Source organism: Microcebus murinus, chromosome 13 (assembly GCF_040939455.1).
Source record: "Microcebus murinus isolate Inina chromosome 13, M.murinus_Inina_mat1.0, whole genome shotgun sequence".
In the NCBI taxonomy this organism is placed as follows: domain Eukaryota; kingdom Metazoa; phylum Chordata; class Mammalia; order Primates; family Cheirogaleidae; genus Microcebus; species Microcebus murinus.
In genome coordinates, this window is record NC_134116.1 from 2,577,394 (window position 1) to 2,593,412 (window position 16,019).

The window sequence follows — 16,019 nt, forward strand, 5'->3', positions numbered from 1 at the left end:
CCATCTAACCTCAGTGTTGCTGTGTGGTTTCAGCCTCCCACTTAGTTGGAGAGAGTGACCAGGAGCCCACCTGCCCTTGTGCCCCAGAGTGTCTGACAGCTCTTGTTCTCACATCTGACCTTTCTTCAGCTGACCTGTGCCCCTTTTACCTGATCCCCTCTTTCACTTGACAGGATTTCAGAAGCCTCCAATCACAAACCCCTCCCTCTCTCTCAAATAGTTGCATTTAGTAGTAGGGACCATGGGTGCCTAGCCTTAGGATGGTCTCTTAGAAGGAAGGGAGCTATGTTTTCATTGTACCAACAAAAACAAACTCAAGTTAAAAAAATACAACCACATATTTAGTTCATTTGCCACCTTGGGTATGCTTTTTATTTTTTTCTGAATTGTTTTCTTTCTCAAATATATATTTTAAAGACACATCCAGAGAGAATGTGACAGAGGAAAAAGGCAGAATCAGAAAGACAGGCAAATTGATTTGGAAGCATAAATGGAGGGGTGAGAGAAAAAAGCCAGAAGCTAGAGAAACCGAAAGAATCAGATGCTGCGCTCAGTGGCTCACGTCTGTAATCCAAGCACTTTGAGAGGCTGAGGCTGGAGTATTGCTTGAGGCCAGGAGTCTGAGACTAGTCTGGGCATTGTAGCAAGATCCTATCTCTGCAAAAAGTTAAAAAACAATAGCTGGTGTGGTGGCAAGTGTCTATAGTCCCACCTATTCAGAAGGCTGAGGTGGGAGGATCCCTTGAGCCCAGGAGTTCCATGATCAGAACAGTGCATTCCAGCCTGGGTGACAAAGCAAGACCCTGTCCCTAAAAAAAAAAAAAAAAAAAAAAAAAAAAAAGGGAGAAAGTGATGAAGTGGTGAAAGTGGAGCAGCAGAGAGGAAAAGGGGCATGAAGGTATATGCACTCAGCTGGAGGGAGGGATCTGAGAGATAAGAAGAGGGTCCTAGCTAGTAGCACAAATGGTGCTCAGAAGTACCTGGACTCTAACAGCCCAAGCTGGAGTTGCAGGTCTTCTCTATCTTGACCTGTCTCAAGGTTCTTAGGTGTGGGGCTGTTCCTGGTGCTGCCCGAATTCTTCAGCCATCTGCAGGCCAGAGATTCATGGCTCTAATGTCAGGGAAATCAAGCAATGTTGTTTCAGATATGCCCCATCCTCTGTTGACTACATAGAGTGACACCCAATAATAGGAAGCAAGGTCCTGTGAGTGAACTCAAGACATAGACAGAGACTATGGAAGGCATAGGGGAAAGAGATTGCCTTCCTAGGAGATCCTTGAATTTCTCCTTGGAAGTAGTTACGCTGTGTATCAGATGGAAGAGGACCAAGGCATGGGGTGCCTTGGGGCATGGCTGTGGGCCTCCCAACAGCTCCTCACCATTAATTCCATGGGGAATTGTGTGCCTGGAGCCCAGTCAAACCTAAACATGGCTCTCTCTAATCAAAACTATTTTCTTGAGGATTTGTGGGTTGTGAGAGATGTATTCTTCTATGTGGAATATGCTCTTTCGATTATGAACACCAATATCCCACAGTGCAAATCCCACCAAACCTTCATGTTTAACGTGATTCAGTAGGGAGGCATCATTCAGAGACTTCAGCACAGAGAAGGGCCCTTCTTGAACTTTGGTTCTTAAACTGTATCCTTTAGATCAGCAACATAAGCGTCACCTGGAACTTGTTAGAAATGCAAAATCTCAGCCCCACCCGCACTTCTCCCCAGACACACTGCATTAGAAGTTCTGGGGTGGCCCTGGCATCTAACAAACCCTGGGGGGAATCCGTTGTATGCTGGAGTCTGAGAAGCACATCCTCCAGGTGGGTGGAAGGGATGTGGCAAACAGCGCACTCCCTTCTAAGACTGAGCCCTTCACTAACCTTTCATTGGCCAAAGCAAGTCATCTGGCCTAGCTTCAAAGGGGTGGTTCAAAGGGCGCCTCTACCATGTGTCCTGGAAGAAGGAGTCTGGGATATTTCTGGCCACAGATGGGAAAAACTATGGCCATGAACATTCCCAAAAGAGCTGACACAAGCTAGAGTTTGCCCTTTCTGTTTTTAGGATGTGTGTTTACGAAATAGGGGCCTATGAATATAAGCACAGTGCCATTATCACACCAGATGAAATTAACAGTAATTTCTTGGTATCCTGCGTGTATCAGGCCCAATTAATATTTCCTAAGTTGCCTCATAAATGGACCATTACCGAGGGGGGTCTTTAGGCCCCAAAGAAGCCCTATACATTGCACAGGAGTTAGGTGGCTTCAGTCTGTGCCTTTGAGGCTACCATTTTCATGAATCACATTGGGACATGACTGACATGTAGTTTCTGATGTAGCGAGGCTGGGGTGGGGCCTGAGCCCCTCCATGCCGAGCCTCTGGTTGCTGGGCGGACTTGGAGCAGCGAGGCCCACACCCTCTCCAGAGCCCTGCCTGCAGGGAGCAGCCCTGCCTGCAGGGAGCGCCGCCTTCCTGCGTGCTGTGCCACCTGGTGTGCGCTGTTAAAAAGAGCCAGCCCTGGGGAATAGATTAATCTTAGGATTGTTCCTCCAAAAAGTATATTCTTATTTAGAAGAAACCTAAAATTTTGCAAAATAAATGGATATATTAATGAAATTCTTGGAATCATATTGCTTCATTAAGTAAGTAAACAAACAAAACCCCACAAACCTATAGAAATGTGCTGTTATAAGATCCCCGTCTAGGAGACTTCTGTTTCCAAGTCAGACACGTAAAGAGCTTAGAAGTTGTCACTGCTGTCCTTATACCAAGAAAAAGCTGGACAGACTGAAAATCAATGACTTTTCTTAGACCCATCAGCGAACTGAGTTTTGAATCAAACTGCCACTCCCAGATCTAGTGAGACAGGCAAATCTAGAAAGCACAGCCGAGCTCTGCCCACCTAGAAGGCACTGGAGCCATGAACTGGTAATTTTGACGAATTACTAATGGCTAAGTGTGGGCCGCTGGGGACTGGAGGGAGAAAGTCCTGGGGCTGTGGTGTTAGGGCCCCCTACACCTATGGGGTTTTTATTTTTGTTTTTTTAGACAGATTCTCACTCTGTTGCCCGGGGTTGAGTGCCGTGGCGGCAGCCTCGCTCACAGCAACCTCAAACTCCTGGGCTGAAGCAATCCTTCTGCCTCAGCCTCCCGAGTAGCTGGGACTACAGGCATACAGGCATGCACCACCATGCCCGGCTAATTTATATCTATATCTATATAGATATATAGATATTTTTTAGTTGTCCAATTAATTTCTTTCTGTTTTTAGTAGAGACAAGGTCTCACTTTTGTTCAGGCTGGTTTTGAACTTCTGACCTTGAGCAATTCGCCCGCCTCAGCCTCCCAGAGTGCTAGGATTACAGGTATGAGCCACCATGCCCAGCTCACCTGTGGGTTTTATTTCCAGGAACCCTACCAGGTTCTTATGGTGAAGATCCAAGAAAGTTTCCCTTATGGCTCTGGCAGCAGGAGGGGCAGAGTAATTACTGCGAAACATGCCCAGAACATGTTCCATGGTAGCCGCCTCTCCAGGAAAAAGACGATACCAGAGCTTATCACATCGGAGTGAAGAGCATTTCTCCCACTCCAGGGCCCTCTTGCCTTCCTGTCTCGCCTGAGGGGTTGAGGGTTGAAGCTATAAAAGAAGCATTTGTGAACATCAGGTCACAGACCCACTGAAGGACTAAAATTGAATTGGAAGATTATAGAATGTTCCTCCTCCTCTCACCTCAGCGCTTCACTGCCAGGGCGCCAGTACAGTAACAGATTACAACTGAACAAGACGCAGCACACAGTCTCTGAGAAGGAGTCTGACGAGGGAAGCCCAAAGCTAACACAGAGGACACAAAACCAAGGAAACCAGGGGATCGGAAGCCTCTACTGTCTTTAAATGCAGAAGGCATTAAACGAAGCTCAAATATTAACCAGATTATAACAAATCCTCATACTAAAAGCCTGTTCATCTCAGTTCCTATTACTGAATAAAACATTTTCAGCTTTCTTCCAAATATCACAAGTCATGCCTAAAGGCAAGAAAAACACAGTCTACAGAGGCAAAATTAGCACCCAAACCAGACTCATGTTGGAATCATCAGGAATTTTAAAAACTATAATTAATATGTTAAGGCCTCTAATGCAAAATGTAGACAGCATTCAAGAACGGATAAGTAACGCAAGCAGAAAGAGGGAAACTCTAAGTAAGAATAAAAAGGAAATACTACAGGGTGTCCCATAAGTCACCATACACAGGGAAAATGAGAAATTGTAGCTAAATATACCTTTATTTAGAAAATATTCATTACAAAATTTTACAATTTTTTTCTTTGTATGGAGACTTTTGGGACATGCTATAGAAATTAAAGCTTTGTAACAAATGAAAAATGGCTCATTAGTAGTCTTGACATAGCTAAGGAAATGTGATCTCGAAGGTAGGTCAATAGGAATTTTCTAAATTGAAATGGAAAAAAAAAAGGAAATTGAAAAAATACTCAGAGCACCCAAGAACTGTGAGATAATATCAAAAGGTGTAGCATAGGCATAACTGGAATACCAGAAAAAGAAGAAAGATGCCAAGGAAATATTTGAAGTAATAATAGCCTAGAGCTTTCCAAAATTAACAACAGATGTCACATCATGAATCCAAGAATCTTGGAGAACATAAAGGAGAATAAATACCCAAAATAACTATTTTCGGCAACATATTCAAATTGCAGAAAAACAAAGAAGATAAAATCTTAAACAAAGACAGAAAACAAAAGAAAACCAAACCCTCCCTGCCTATAGAGGAACAAGGGTAAGCATTACAGGAGCATTCTCATCAGAAACCACTCAAGTAAATAGAATGGAGCAAAATATTTAAAGCTTTGAAAGAAAAATCTCCTAGAATACTGTTAACAAAATTATTTTTCAAAAGTGAAAGAGAAATGAAGACTTTCTCAGACAAAGCCAGGGGATTCATCATCAGCAGACCTTCCCTATAAGAACTGAAAAGGAAAATGATATAGGGTAATGAAGGATAGGGAAACCTAGATCTACATAAAGAAAGAACACTGTAGGAGCAATACATGAAATTAAAAGAATATTTTATTTCATAATTGATCTTAAGGATGATCATTTGTTTAAAGCAATAAGAATAACAATGTATTAGATAATTGAGCTATGAATAACTGTGTTATAAAATACCTGCACTGCACAGGAAGAGGGATAGTGTTATTTGAAGATATACTTGGATTAGATTAACATGTATATTATATATTCTATGGCATCAACTAAATTTTTTAAAGAAAGTATAATTGTTATACTAAAAGACGAGACAAAATGATATCATTTCAAATGCTCAAAGCCAGAGAGGGCATAAAAAGAAGCCTTTGGCAATGAGTAGAAAAAATTTACAAACAAGGTTGATATTAATCTAGCTATATCAATAATCACTTTAAAGTAAATAATCTCAATATACCAATTAAATGACAGAAATTATCTTTAAGATAACAAGAAACAAGACTCAAACATGTGTTGTCTACAAGAAGCCTCCTTTTGTTTTTAATAAGTGAAAAGCATATACATTTTATTTGTTTTATATGACACAGGAGCAAGAAGCCTACTTTAAATATAAAGATTATAATAGGTTAAAGGTTAAGGGATGGAGAAAGAGTATGTTAATGTTAATCAAAGAAAATTTGGGGTATTACATTAATTTCACCCAAATGAGAATTCAAAAAAATAAAAATTATCAAGGATAAAGAAGGGTACTACATAATGAAAATGGGGTCTGTTCTCAAAGAAATTGTAACAGTCTCAAACATGCATGTGCCTAATAACATAGTGTCAAAATATGTGAAACAAAAACTAGTGGGAATGCCAAATGGTACAACAGGTTCGAAGACAATTTTGCACTCTTTTGTGAACTAAACATAATCTTATCATATAATCCAGCAATCACACTCCTAGGTATTTACCCAACTGATATGAAAATTTGTATCCTCTCAAAAAGCTTCATATGAATTTTTGTAGAGGATTTATTCATAATCACCAAAAATGGAAGCAAGCAAGATGTCCTCCAATAGGTAAATAAACAAACTGTATTGCATCCAATGGATTAACTATTTATTCGTAATAAAAGGAAATGTAGTATCAAGTCATGAGAATGAGTGTAAGAATCTTAAATGTATATTTAAGTGAAAGAATCTTTAGTATATATTTAGTGAAAGAAACTAGTCAGGAAAAGCTACATTAATATGTTATTTCAATTATATGAAAAGGTAAAACTTTAAAGGCCTTAAACAGATTTGTAGTTGCCATGGTTTCCAGAGGAGAAAGTGAAGGTTGAACAGGTGAGGCACAGGGAATTTTACGGCCCAGTAAAATTTCTGTGTGATATGTAATGGTGAATACAAAACATTAAGCATTTGCCAAATCCCATAGAATTTTATAGTACAAAGAATAACCTTAATGTTTCCAAACCTCACCGGCTCAGTCAGAAGAAGGGGGCTACTCAATGAGAGCTTCCTTCCACATTTTTTCTGCAGCAACCATTCCAGTAACTGTCACAAAACAAAGAACTGAGAAGTCTCAGGTCTGCCACAGCAGAAAACTTCTCATAGTATTTAAGTAACATTTTCCAACTTCTACCAATTAAGGTTAAAGAAAATCTGAGGGCCAAGCTTTTGCAGGACAACCAGCATAAATATTCTGCAAGGAGGCCCCAAACTATTGATTTTTAAATTTATAATCATTTTTCCAAGTCCAAAATGTGTAGGATAGGCTGACAGGCTGGAAACACAGAGAAGAGGGGCTTTGTTGAACTTCTTGTGTGTGTTCCAATAAATTTAGGAAGTTTTCAATAATTATCTCTTTGAATATTTTTTGCTGCTTCTTTATCTCTCTTCTCTTCTCCTGGCACTTCCATTACGTGTTTGTCACATTGTGTGTATGTACTTACTGGTGCCCCACATTTCTCTGTTCCTCTGTTCATTTTCCTTCATCCTTTATTCTGTCTGTTCTTCAGATTGTGAAATCTCTATCAACCTATCTTCAAGTCTGTTAATTCTTTCTTCTGTAAGTTCAAGTCTACTGTTGAACTCCTCTACCAAATTTTTCATTTCAATTATTGTACTTTTCAACTCCAGAATTTACATTTGGTTCTTTTGTATAACTTCTATATATTGATAAGATTATTTGGAAAGACTTTGTTAAATCTGACATCTTGTCACTTGTGACAGTTACTTTTATGTGTCAACTTAGCTAGGTCATGATACCCAGATATTTGGTCAAACATTATTCTAGATATTTCTGTGATATTATATTTAGATGAAGTTAATACTTATTTTGTTTTATTTTTAGTTAAATAGATTTAGGGGTACAAGTTTTTATTGTTGTTGTTACTTGGATGAATTGCATAGTGGAGAAGTCTAGGCTTTTAATACACCTGTCACCTGAATAGTGTACATTATACCCGGTAGGTAATATTTTATGCACACCCCCTGCACCCTCTCCCTTCTGAGTCTCCAATGTCCACTACATCACTCTGTGTGATCCCATTGCTTCACTTGCACTTATAAGTGAGAACATGTGGTATTTGTTTTTTTGTTCCTGGGTTATTTCACTTAGAATAATGGCCTCTAGTTCTATCCGAGTTGCTGCAAAAGACATTATTTCACTCTTTTTGATGGCTAAGTAATATTCCATGGGGTGTGTGTGTGTGTGTGTGTGTGTGTGTGTGCGCGCGCACGCACGCGCTGTCTAGAAAGTATCCAGCCATGTAAGATGAAAAATAGTATTGACAATGGCTGGATACTTTCCAGACAGCCCTCATATACCACATTTTCTATATCCACAAGACTAATATTTTCTGCAGACTAAGTAAGGCAGATTACCTTTCATGATGTCAGTGGGCCTCATCAAATTAGTTGAAAGCCTTAACAGAAAAAGACCAACCTCTCTGGAAGAAGGGAGACGTCTGCCAGCAGATTACCTTTAGACTCAAACTGCAACTCTTCCCTAGGTACCCCTGGTACTCTTCCTAGCCTACCTTGCACATTTTGGACTTGCCAAGCCTCCACAATTCCGTCAGCCAATCATTTAAAATCTCTCTCTCTCCTAGATAATATTGACTAATATATCATTTATACAGGCGGTTTCTGTTGCCTGCCTTTCTTGGGTTTATGAGCCATACTTTCCTGTTTCTTTGCATTTCCCAGAACTTCTGTTGGAAACTAGACATTTCATATAATATACTATAGCACCTCTGGGCACCTCCCTAAGGGATTGCTGTTATTTGCCTGCTTACTCGTGCAGTGATTGTCTGGCTTATTTTCATGAAGTCTGTTCTCCCACTACCACCTCGCCCTTGCCCACCTGTGACAGAGGAAGCCTCTGGTGCTGCTGGAGGACACAGCTCTGGCACGCCCAGTCGCCTGGGCGACGCCCTTCTGCAGGGCGGTTATAGTGGTTGTGGCGTAAGTCTTTCTGACTGTCTTTTCCTGACCTCACCCAGCTATTAAGCTCCCTGCAGGCTGATGACTCAGTTGTTTTTAATAATTGGGCACAAATCTGGGCATAAATTGCCTTATGGACATATCTCATCAAATTCAGGCTCCTTTGAAGGGATAGTTCCCAAATTCAGTGTTTGAAATTTGGTCTGTCTCCAGGAGGGCTCTTTGCAGCTGTCTCTTTTCTTGTTTCTTTCTAGCAAACCAAGCAGCCTACAGTTTGGCATATATTTTTGTCTTAGCTTGGGATGTTGTAATAAAATACTATAACCTGGAGGGCTTACTAAAAACATAAATTTACTTTTTACAGTTCTAGAGACTGGAAGTCCAAGATCAGGAGGCCGGCATGGTTGGGCTCTGGTGAGACCCTCTTCAGGTTGTAGACTGTTGACTTTCCATTGTGTCCTCTCAGGGTAGAAAGAGCGCATGAGTATTCTCTGGGGCCCTCCTATAAGGGCACTAGTCCCGTTCATGAGGGCTCCTTCCTCATGACCTAATCACCTCCCGGAGGCTCCACCTTCTAAAGCCATCATATTGGGGTTAGGATTTCAACATACAAAGTTTGGAGGGACACAAGCATTCCATCCATAGCAATCTCTGGTGAGTCTATCAGTCGCTTCTCAATTGCCTTTCATCACAAACTCCACTGTTTTTCACCACCGTTTTTAGAGCACATTTAGACATGAACATCCCACACTCCTTTATAATGAAGTTTGTCCCTTTGGGGAGAAATTTGGAGCTTTCTGTTCTATGGCCTGCTTTTCCCCCGGGGAAAATCTCTGAGCTTTGGCTCTGGTGCTGGGGTGAGGCAAACGGCACACATCTCCCGAGGGGCACTGCCACTTTAGGGGCTGAGCACCAAGCAGAGTGGCGGGCAGCAGCCCCAGAGCCTCTCAGGCCGCCCCTCTCGGCGTGGAACTGCTGCCTACGTGCTGGGGCCATGGTGACTGGGGACCCAGTATTTTCGTTGTTTGCAGACTTTTCAAGGGCCAGCCTCTATTCCATGAGTGGGGTCTGTGAGGAGGAAGGGAGCCCTACATTGCAGCCATATTGGCCTGGAGTTTGTTATCCTCAAGGGGAAGAAGCTGGGGGCAGGATGAGACATGCTGACCTCCTGCTTCTTTCAGGAAATGTGGACATTGTCAGAATCAAAATGGAGTCACTTGTGTTAAAGACCCTGACAAACAAAGCTAAAGAAGGCCATGAAGGAAGGGTTCTCGTGCATGAATACTTGATAACAATTGTCACAAAAGACCCTGCAAAAACCACAACTTTGCACAAAGACTATTGCAGGCTGACACAAAAGTATACTCTTGTGAGGACATCTGCCCAGCAATTGCCTGTCCAAACTTGGACTGGCGCCATCCTTGTTATTGCTCCTTGTAGCCAAGGATGATTATCTCAAAACAATTATTTAAGCCACCTCATTTTTTTTTATTTTTTATTTATTTTTTATTTTTTAATTTTTTTTTTATTTTGGCCTTTGTCTTCCTTTACCTCCATGAACGTATTCATAATTTACAGGCACATTCCCATTGCAATGTCTACTCCTGAACAAATTTTGTTTCTTTTAGAGAGCTTCCTGCTCTGCTAGTTATTTAGGTGGACAGAAGAGAGTCCTTTGCCTGGGAGCAGGGAAGAGAGGAAGCCTGGTTTGTAAAGGCTGGAGTAGAGCTTCTGCCTCAGAGAGTTGGGAGGAGGAGCAGAGAGTGTGGGTCTTGGTTGTCCTGGCAGGCTGCAGGAATGATGGCTGTCCTGGGGAAAGAGTCACCTCCAGGGGTCCTTGCTGGACTGAAGGAGTGATCGGCATGTTTCTGAGCACTTCTTGCATACCTGCCGTTTGTGCTGATGTAGTCGCCATTGCAGCCCCAGCTGTCACTCCACACAGTTCGCCCCAGAATCTCCTGTGGTTATGCGGGTCACAGGACAACAGAGTCAAGGCAGAACAATCAGGTATTCAGAGCCTTAGGAGCCCTAAACTTTTGACTGTGTTACACAGAACAGACACCCTCTACTTTTCCATGTCTAGCATATCGTCTGTCTGGCTAAGAGTAGGGGTGTGGCCACTGGGGGGAGTGTGAGAGAGGGCTACAGAGTCCCTTATAGCAGCAGTCCCCAAACTTTTTGGCACCAGGGATCAGTCTTTCCATGGATCAGTGTAGGGAGAGGTCAGGGTGGCATCTGGGAGGGGTGGGAGGCAGCTCAGGTGGTGACAGGAATGATGGGAGCCAGCTGGAAATACACTTTCCTCACCTGCCGCTCACCTCCTGCTGTGCACCCCCACCCCTCCCCACAAGAGCTCTGCAGCCCCATCCCTAACAGGCCAGGACGGGGAGCAGCCCATGGCCCGGGGTTGGGGACCGTAGGCTTATGGGCTCAGAGGAAGAGTGCCACAATGCAGAGGTGACGCAGTGACATATGAACCTATTGAAAGCTATTGCCAAGTAGATGTTACTAACGCCCACTGGTATCTGTTCTTGTGTCCTTCTGGGAGCTTCACTTCCAGCCCGCTTTGCAATGAAGTGAGGCCAGTGCGACAAGTTGTGACCAATGGACTGAGAGGGGAAGTGACATCTGCCTCTTCAGGGGCAAGATGTACACTCAGAAGGGATGTGAGATGTCCATGTGCTCTTTTCCCTTCCTGGGCAGATATGAGGCCGCTTGTTCCAGAAGGGTCAGCTATAGTACGGGTCTCCATCCAGAAGGGACCCTGGGTGACATTGTGGAACAGACCCCCGAGCCCAACTCCTCATAACAGCTCATTTGATATGTACTTTGAGAAACAAATAAGTATTTGTTAAGCCAATACAATTTTTTTAATGATTAACAATTTATTATAAAGGCTACAGCTCAGGAACAGCCAAGTGAAGGAGATGTATAGGGCAAGGGAAGTAACAGGACGGTGGGATGGATGTCCTGCTAAACAGCTGTAAGTAAAGAGATCCCACATCCTTTATGTTCTGCAGGAGCAGCCAACTGCACACAAAGGCCCTTCCCACTATGACTTAGATGACGCTCTTTTGTCACCTGTCACAAGGCCAGACACAGACTCTGCAAATTCATATTTCTGCCTCATAAACAATTAGTCGAACAGTTTTTTTAAAAATGTTTTTATCCTTTTTGAGATAAGAGTCTCACTCTGTTGCCCGGGCTAGAGTGCCGTGGCGTCAGCCTAGCTCACAGCAACCTCCAACTCCTGGGCTCAAGCGATCCTCCTGCCTCAGCCTCACGAGTAGCTGGGATTACAGGCACGTGCCACCATGCCCGGCTAATTTTTTCTATATACTTTTAGTTGTCCAGCTAATTTCTTTCTATTTTTTTTTAGTAGAGATGGGGTCTCACTCTTGCTCAGGCTGGTCTCAAACTCCTGAGCTCAAATGATCTGCCTACCCTGGCCTCCCAGAGTGCTGGGATTACAGGGGTGAGCCACCTCTCCCAGACTGGTTGAACAGTTTTATCTTCAGTGGTCAGAACAAAGTATGTGTTAACCACACTTTGCTTAAGTTTCTTTCATTCTCCCAGTCCCCTGAACTTTGCCCTGAGCCTGAGCCAACATAAAACCCCTCTCTGTGGCCCTCCTAAGAGCAGGCTGACAGCAGGGTGAAACATTCTCCGATCTAGAATGTGATTTTGGCTGGGCACGGTGGCTCACAGATTGTTTGAGGTCAGGAGTTCAAGACCAACCCAAGCAAGAGTGAGACCCTGTCTCTACCAAAAATAGAAAAAATTAGCCCCCCAAAATTAGAAAGAAATTAGCTGGACAACTAAAAATATATAGAAAAAATTAGCTGAGTGTGGTAGTGCATGCCTGTAGTCCCAGCTACTAGGGAGGCTGAGGCAGGAGTATCACTTGAGCCCAGGAGTTTGAGGTTGCCGTGAGCTAGGCTGATGCTACATCATTCTAGCCCGGACAACAGAGCGAGACTCTGTCTCAATAAATAAGAAAGAAAGAAAGAAAGAAAGAAAGAAAGAAAGAAAGAAAGAAAGAAAGAAAGAAAGAAAGAAAGAAAGAAAGAAAGAAAGAAAAAATATATATTAGAATGTGATTTTGCCACCTCCATCCTGCCCTCCCCTTCTACATTCTTTCTAATCTTGTTTGTTCTTCCCTGTGGAAATAAGCTGTTGTCTACCTAGCCTCTGCAATGTCTGCAGATTTTATAGTTGGTGCTTTTACTCTATTGAAATAGTGTTTTAAAATAAAGTTACTTTTAACCTAAATTTGAATTCATTTTATTTGAAAATGTCTAGAATCAGCCCAGGACAATAACAAGTACACCCTCAGAAAGGGCATCAGACCCCACTTCCACCCCAAGCCGCCCACAGCTGCCTGTGGGCCCCGGGTTCAGCCGCAGTGGCCCCCAGGGCATGAGGGCTCCTTCCAGGGTGGTGTGGACAGGTGGGGCACCTGGAGGGGGTGGTGTGGACAGGCGGGGCACCTGGAGGGGGTGGTGTGGACAGGCGGGGCACCTGGAGGGGGTGGTGTGGACAGGCGGGGCACCTGGAGGGGGTGGTGTGGACAGGCGGGGCACCTGGAGGGGGTGGTGTGGACAGGCGGGGCACCTGGAGGGGGTGGTGTGGACAGGCGGGGCACCTGGAGGGGGTGGTGTGGACAGGCGGGGCACCTGGAGGGGGTGGTGTGGACAGGCGGGGCACCTGGAGGGGGTGGTGTGGACAGGCGGGGCACTTGGAGGGAGGCTCCCAGGAAGAACTGACTAGGCCTTTAGGGATGTCCTTTCGCTGGATCAGGATTGACCTTTACTTGGAGTCGCTGAGCCCAGGTCTCTGCTTCCCAGTTATGGTTATTCACTTAGTTTTAAATATGAAAGCAGCCAATGTTTGAAGAATCCAGTGAAATCACTCAAACTCAGTGTTTATATTTATAGAAGGGAAGAAAATTATAAGGCACTTACATCTCACATCTTAACAGGAAGAGCAAAAGTATCAATCCCGTTCAGACAATAATTATGTCACTTAATTATGATTTCTATAACAAATCATTTACTAAACAATTCATCATATGTGAACATTTTTAGTAACTGCCATTCCTATCCCATAAACTATAGCTATAAACACTCTCATCCAGATAACAGGTTATAAAAGAGTCATCCACTGTAAAAAATTCTCCACCCTGCATAAGAGAGGAACTGATGTTTTGCTGAATATTTATAATTTGCCAATTTATCTACCACACTTTCTTGTGGAAATGTATTCATTTTTCTGCAGCCATATGGCAAAGATATTTTCCCCATTTCTTCTTCCCGCTAGTATTACCAAAGAAAAGCCCTGGGATTCTGTTTGAAATCACCCCAGAATAGAACAGAGCTCAGAAGCTTACAACACTCACTCTAGAAAAGAAAAAGATAAATAAGAATTTTCAACAAATGGAAAATAAGACTAGATTCTTTGTTTCCTGAAAGCCACCTTTCTTGCCTCATTGGAAACAGTTTATTATCTTCCAAGTTGTACTGATAAAATACATTTTGCAGTTAATGAGTAAATCTTTTGAAGTGACAAATCCAGGGGCAGGGTGCTGGCTGCAGCACAGGCGTGTGTGACTCCAGTGTCAAGTTAGGCCATCCTATCACTTGGGACACCCCCCAGCCCACCCTGCTCACTGAAGGGTTAAACACCAGCCCAGGAGACACACTCTGCCTCCGGGAGCCAGCGCAGACTGGTTGCAGGTTCCCGCACTGCCTCATTGGGCGGATGTCTTGTTTGTCCTGTGGTGTGCTGTATCCTCCATTCACAAGTGTGAAAGAATCCAAAGGGCAGGAGTCACTTGTGCCCTTTCACCTCAACACTGGCATCCTGTGGGTTGAGCATCAATGTGTCTCCAAGGAATGGGTGCTCAGGTTGGGGAGAGAAAACCTTAATGTCCCAGAAAGTTAGCTGTTTAGACGAAGGGTAGAGTAGGTGGTTCGTCTCAGCACCAGACCATCCAGCGGCTCCCTAGAGAGGCTCCACCCCGCACTCCAGGCTGTCCTGAGAGATGGCCAGGCTGACAGTCACTAGACGCCCCAGGAGACATGGCTGCTGTGGGCATCTTGGGTCATGCCCAGACAGCTGTGAAACCAGGACCAGGAAAAGACAGGAGGGGAGCTGAGGAGACTTAACCCTGTGAAGTTTCCAAGGGGTAACCTCCACCTAAGGATAAGCTGGTAAGGTGTGTGCTAGGAAAGATTAAAGGAGGAGCACAAAGGTGTTTTATAGGGAAATATCAGGTGATTACTCTTTGCTTTCCTCTCATGCGAAATGTTCAGAAACAGAAAACAAATATTTTTGAAAGTCACCCACAGCTCTGTGAAAAAAATGACCAACTATTCAAATACTGTGTTAGAAAAATAAAGGACAAATAATTGATAATGCTATGAGTTGGAGGGCAGTAGTAGGCATTTGGAATGCAGGGAAGGAACTGGAAATTTAGAATTTCCAACAGGCCCTAGAACAGTCAGGCTGAGCAAACTGAGTTTGTGCCTTGGATATGAGACTCTGCTTGCCATACATTTGGAAAATGCAAAGAAAACCAGTCCCTGTAGGGAGTGTTCAAATAATTAAATAGGGTTAAAATAATTAAATAGACTTAGGTGGCTGTAGTGCCTTGGGTTCCTACTTCAGAAAACCGTAATTCTAGCTCCAATGCATTTTCTGTAAATTACAACTTAGAGGAAAACAAAAGTTAGGCAAATAACTACAAACTGCCAATGAAACTCGGATGACATACTGGAAGATAGCCATCCGGATAGTCCAAAAAAAGTGACTACATAACTGTACCTGGTTAATGAACTTGGTTCATTTCCTCACACACCTTATAAATGCCTTTCCTTCAAGCCCCTCCAGCGGCCCCAAGACCACAAAGCATGGTTGGGGGCTTCTAGATTCACAAATTACCATTTGCTAAAATAAACTCTTTTATGTTTTCACTCTTCCTCAGGTTAATTTCTAATAGGAGAAAGGAGCGGCTGGGGACTGGGACCCCAGTTCCTCCCACGCATGAGCCCGCACACCCAGAGGGGATCCTCCCCAGATTCCGACCCTCCTTCAACTCCGCCCTCTCGGGACACCCGGCTACACTCACCATTTCTCAGCTTCCGGGTGTCCCGGTGTCCTCCCACGGGTCTCCCAGTACCTGCAGGTCCCAGGGCAGCAGGAGCTGCAGCAGAGACACCTGGGCCTCCTGGAGATGGAGCAGTGGAGAGAGGACCCAGTGCACGCCCAGCGCCAGGGACGAAGAAGCCAGTACTGTTTTGAGGAGAATTTGTTACCGGAGCATAAGGTGGCCTATCCTAAATAATGTAAAGCTATTAAAATAGAGGAGCAGGAATAAGCTTATGTTTATCTTGAGGTTTTTAGTAGGCCAGGGGTTAGCAAACTTTTTCTTAAAGGATGACACAGCAAATATTTTAAGCATGTGGCCTGTACAGTCTCTGTTGAATCCAGTCAGCTCTGCAGTTTACGGACTAAAACAGCTACGGACAATAAGAAAACGCATGAGTGTGTCTATGTTCCAATAAAACTTTATTCATAAAAACAG